Below are 6,246 nucleotides of genomic sequence, written 5' to 3'. Positions count from 1 at the left end.
TATAAACTAAACAATCCGATATGACATTTTTTGTTTTTAAAAAAACAGAAAAATTTTATGCATGTCGGTTCAGATTTCGTTATAGTTACCCTATAATCTGCCGAATCCGACACAGGTTTTTGATAGAAAAACTTTTTTATTTTTTAATATATACAGTTCAAATGTGGAACCTAAGCATAATTTATAAAATAGCCCGACCCAAAGAGTATTAAAAGAGAAGTTATCGCATCGATATAAAACAACACCTAATTCTTGATTCAATCAAATAAGCAAACAATCATCCACACCGAAAGCTGCTTCAACTTTAATAGCTAGTAGTTTATAGCTAGAATATAAGCGTGAAAAAAAAGTAACAGCTTCGTGCCGCGTAACAATCATTGAATGTTCCCTATATTAAATTTCAGGTAAACTAAATTTAGGAATTTATTACCGTAATAAAATGAATACAAAAAAATATGTTCAATAGTTTAATAAGATATTATATATAATCAATTATTTCAATGGTCTGTCAGCAAGAAGCTATTGGTTGTAGTCCGATTGATTCTCTTCAGTAAAGTACCTTGTGATGTACAATTTTTTTTGTTTTCTTATCAGGCGCACAAATAAAGCAGATGGTTTGCCTACACGTGAACATGCCACGTACAATTGACAATGAGCAAAATATGCATTTTCTAGATTCAGACCACAAACTATCAAGGATTGGCCTTGTGATTTTTTTATCGTCATGGGGAATGCAAACCCCCATGACGAAATGAATTCGTTTAAACTCAAAGGGCATATCTGTTGGGATCATTGAAATCCTCGGAATAAGAACTTCATCACTTTTGAATTTTCCTTTGAGTATCGTTGCGTGAATCACATTGAATCACATTGACCATCAGTTTTGTTATCATCAATCGCGTTCCATTGCATAGTTTTGGTTGGTTTAGATATCGATGCATAATGACTACCGAACCAACGTTTAGTTGTAAATTGTGCGGTGGTAAGCCAGGCACATTCAAGGAGTTCAAAAATTCAGTTAAATAGTTGGTAGCTTCGTCTTCGTTTGTTACACAATCAATAGATTTGAATGTATGCAAAGCCAAAAATTTAAGTCATCCACATCTTTTTTCTTAGCCGCCAAAATTGCTCGCTCAGTCAATTATTTGTTATTTTTATGATTATCAATGATGTTCCGAAATACGTCATTGATGAGTTCGTCTTTTGATGAGACGAAATTCCAAAAATTTGAAGGAAATGCAATTAATCCGATGGATCCTTCAACAGGCACACGGCCATAATCGATTTTCAGCAATTGCTTGGAGAAATCTTTATATATTGATGACAGTATTTATTTATTATATTTGAAATTTGAAATATTTGAAATATTGATGACACGCAAAAAAACAAAAAGAAAATCAGTATCACTCAAACTGTCACACTGTCAACAGTTTGAAACAGAGATTTATAAATTTATTACTTATGTTAAAATTAGTGGATTTTTGCAATATTTTATAATATATTCTGCTATTCGGAGCGGAGACTTTACTTACAGCTCATATATTGATGACAGTATTTATTTATTATATTTGAAATTTGAAATATTTGAAATATTGATGACACGCAAAAAAACAAAAAGAAAATCAGTATCACTCAAACTGTCACACTGTCAACAGTTTGAAACAGAGATTTATAAATTTATTACTTATGTTAAAATTAGTGGATTTTTGCAATATTTTATAATATATTCTGCTATTCGGAGCGGAGACTTTACTTACAGCTCATATATTGATGACAGTATTTATTTATTATATTTGAAATTTGAAATATTTGAAATATTGATGACACACAAAAAAACAAAAAGAAAATCAGTATCACTCAAACTGTCACACTGTCAACAGTTTGAAACAGAGATTTATAAATTTATTACTTATGTTAAAATTAGTGGATTTTTGCAATATTTTATAATATATTCTGCTATTCGGAGCGGAGACTTTACTTACAGCTCATATATTGATGACAGTATTTATTTATTATATTTGAAATTTGAAATATTTGAAATATTGATGACACGCAAAAAAACAAAAAGAAAATCAGTATCACTCAAACTGTCACACTGTCAACAGTTTGAAACAGAGATTTATAAATTTATTACTTATGTTAAAATTAGTGGATTTTTGCAATATTTTATAATATATTCTGCTATTCGGAGCGGAGACTTTACTTACAGCTCATATATTGATGACAGTATTTATTTATTATATTTGAAATTTGAAATATTTGAAATATTGATGACACACAAAAAAACAAAAAGAAAATCAGTATCACTCAAACTGTCACACTGTCAACAGTTTGAAACAGAGATTTATAAATTTATTACTTATGTTAAAATTAGTGGATTTTTGCAATATTTTATAATATATTCTGCTATTCGGAGCGGAGACTTTACTTACAGCTCATATATTGATGACAGTATTTATTTATTATATTTGAAATTTGAAATATTTGAAATATTGATGACACGCAAAAAAACAAAAAGAAAATCAGTATCACTCAAACTGTCACACTGTCAACAGTTTGAAACAGAGATTTATAAATTTATTACTTATGTTAAAATTAGTGGATTTTTGCAATATTTTATAATATATTCTGCTATTCGGAGCGGAGACTTTACTTACAGCTCATATATTGATGACAGTATTTATTTATTATATTTGAAATTTGAAATATTTGAAATATTGATGACATGCAAAAAAACAAAAAGAAAATCAGTATCACTCAAACTGTCACACTGTCAACAGTTTGAAACAGAGATTTATAAATTTATTATTTATGTTAAAATTAGTGGATTTTTGCAATATTTTATAATATATTCTGCTATTCGGAGCGGAGACTTTACTTACAGCTCATATATTGATGACAGTATTTATTTATTATATTTGAAATTTGAAATATTTGAAATATTGATGACACGCAAAAAAACAAAAAGAAAATCAGTATCACTCAAACTGTCATACTGTCAACAGTTTGAAACAGAAATTTATAAATTTATTATTTATGTTAAGATTAGTGGATTTTTCCAATATTTTATAATATATTCTGCTATTCGGAGGGGACACGAATCCAACAAATTAAAGATATTTAAAATCGGTTCAGCCGTTCAAGAGTTATAAGTGGTCCAACTAACACGACTTTCTTTTATGTATATAGATATAATATATATGTTATTTTATATTATGTGAAATACATTTTATCATATTAATGAAACTTCAATGTAGATTTAAAATTTTGTGTTAAGTATATCTTAACTTAGGCAAAGTTAACATCTTCACTTATTCTTTAAAAATTTTCTTATTATTTGAGGAACCTGTATCACGACTGAAATCATAACTAATTATTAAATGGATTTCTAAATTAGGTAGTAACTTTATATGTAGTTAAATGCAATTCACATTAATTTTTATATATATTACAATTGTTGCAAATAGTTCCTGAAGATGATCATCGAAGATGGTCGAAATATTAAATAAGATTTATGATTAAATAAAACTAGTGTGAATTATTATACTACCTTTCAGAAGGTAGTATCGATATAAGGTTACAGATGGTGCTGGGGAATGACAGCTGGCTTTTCAGTATCATGTATAAGCAGAGGTTGAGACAGCTGCTATGACTATACATGAATCGGCAGATAGCACAGTGATATCCATATAAACGGTATCTGCACAGCAGTATAATGCTACGAATCAATCTATCTAAAATAGCTGAGAATCAAAACAACAGTCTCCAGCACGAGCGCTCCTTAATAATTCAATAATAACAAATCCTATAAAATTGACACTTGGAGTGTCAGGAGTATATCTGAAAGCGGTAAAATTTATAATACAATTCGGGAAATGCAGAAACATGAAATTGGTATTTTGGTAGTAAGTGAAATGCAATGGCCAGGCCATGGAAGCTGTACTATAGACAATTTCGATGTGAACTACAGTGGCGACGATGAAAAAAAAACCAACATGGTGTTGCAATTATTATATCAAAAGAACTGAAAAATATGATAACAAATGTCGTGTATCATTCCGCTGATATAATAATAGGGCAAATGAATGGGTGGTCAGTAAATTTATGTTAACCAAATTAACTTTATAACAATAAGTGGAAGATATAAGAGCAAATATCTTCCCCGGGGTGAATGTTCCATCTGATTACAACTTGCTAGCTGTTAAAATGAAGATTAAATTCAAAGCGACGAGCTCAGCTCAACCAAGGAGTAAACTTAACGTACAGAAATTAAAAAGCCCAGCTTTGAAGAAGCAAGTTGCAAATGAAATTGAAACGAGGTTATCAAGTTTGTCCATTGAGGAAATATGACAATTAAAGACACAATAATGATGGATGAAATCCTGGCATTAATGGACAAAAGAAGTCGGTATAAAAATAAAGGTACTCGGAAATATAAGGATATACACAAATCTATACGTCTTCTTGTTAGACAAGTAAAAGAAGAGTTTCACAAAAAGGAATGTGAGGAGATAGAAGGGTATCAAAGCAGACACGATTTATTTAATTTACACAAGAAAATTAGAAGTAAGACAGCATTTAACAGAAAAAGGAAAAACACACTTATGGATAAGGAAGGTAAAAACATAACAGAAAAAGACGAAACAATTCACATGTGGGAAACCTATGTCCAAACTTTATTTGCGAGCAACCGATCATTAGTGCTATTCGATCTAAGAGCTGGTTCAAGTCCACATATAACTTTGGATGAATTTCAAAAATCAATAAATGGTGTAAAAGTAGAAAAAACAGTAGGTTCTGACCCAATATCAACAGAATTGGTGAAACTATTTAAGTAAATTAAATTTTAAATTTAACAAAATTTTTTTAATTAAATTTACAATACAGGACAGATACCCAACGATCGGCTCCAATCTACATTTATTAGGATTTCAAAAAAAGCCACACCAAAGAACAGTCAGCTTGATGAATCATGTGTTAAAGATATTCCTCCGAATCATGCAAAATAGAACTTTCCCGAAACTCAAGGAACAAATGAGTGATACTCAGTTTGGTTTTCACAAAGGGCTTGGTACAAGAGAAGTCTTGTATGGAATACGAGTACTAATAGTACGATGGCAAGACTATAACAGAGATGTCTTTTTATGTTTTATTGATTTCGAAAAAGCTTTCCATAGAGTTTCTGAAGCACTGTCGATATCCAAATAATAGCAAACTTATACTGAAAACTACGCAAATGTTTGCGTTGTTAGTTATTTCACAGAGGAAGTAGAAATAAAACGCGGGGTTCGCCAAGAATGCTCTCTGTCACGATTACTGTTCAATATATACTCGGAGACCATTTTCAAAGAAGTACTACACGACGAGAGCAGATGGAATTATGGTTTACGGGGTACTCATAAACAATTTGAGGTACGCCGATGATACAGTGCTTATTGCCGATTCACTAGAGGGCTTACAGAATCTTTTAGACGCTGTTGCATTGAAGTGCAGAGAATGCAGCTGAAATTAAATTGCAGTAAAACCCAATATATGGTGGTGAGCAAACGACATATTTCTTAAGGAATACTGACAGTATTTAGCTTAGCCATAAAAAGAACCGATAAGTACAAGTATTTGGGATGCTAGCTGGATGAGCAATAGGAAACAGTAAAGAAATACGCATCCGAATTGAAAAAGCAAGGTCACTTAGGATTGAACTAATATCTCGCAAAAGAAAAACATTAAAATTAAAGCATTTTAGTAATTCAATTAAAGGAAAGCTGTCTTGCTGTTACATTAAGTTAATTAAATAAAATTGTGACTTGCTACTGCAGATGCATGTCTTATACCTAAACCTGGTTTACGAAATTGTTCAGTATTAACTGATTTGGTTCTACTATGTCAAATCGTCCATCAGCTGCTTTGCTTGCCTTGTGTCTTTTGGGCCTGTGGTGTTCAATAATTCATAGTAAATATGGGTATCAACTTCTCGTCTTAAACATTTTTTGTAGGAGTTATTTAATACGAGAGTGAAGATTTAAATTATTGTAGAGTATGTATGGATTGAGTGACCTAAGGTAACTGCAACACTCTACCGGAATTAACGCCAAATTAAGTTGCTAGCGGCCAAGATGTGACCTAAAAATGTTGGTAGCAGCAAACCATTCTCTTTTTTTGCCCATTTTTGATTCTCGATCGTGTGGTCGCTTAAAAATTGGTGATACCGAAAAAACTAATATAATTTTGTATTATTTGCTATTTATC

This window comes from Teleopsis dalmanni, unplaced genomic scaffold (assembly GCF_002237135.1).
Source record: "Teleopsis dalmanni isolate 2A unplaced genomic scaffold, ASM223713v2 unscaffolded_contig_0188, whole genome shotgun sequence".
Classification (NCBI taxonomy): domain Eukaryota; kingdom Metazoa; phylum Arthropoda; class Insecta; order Diptera; family Diopsidae; genus Teleopsis; species Teleopsis dalmanni.
This window is presented reverse-complemented; position numbering follows the sequence as displayed.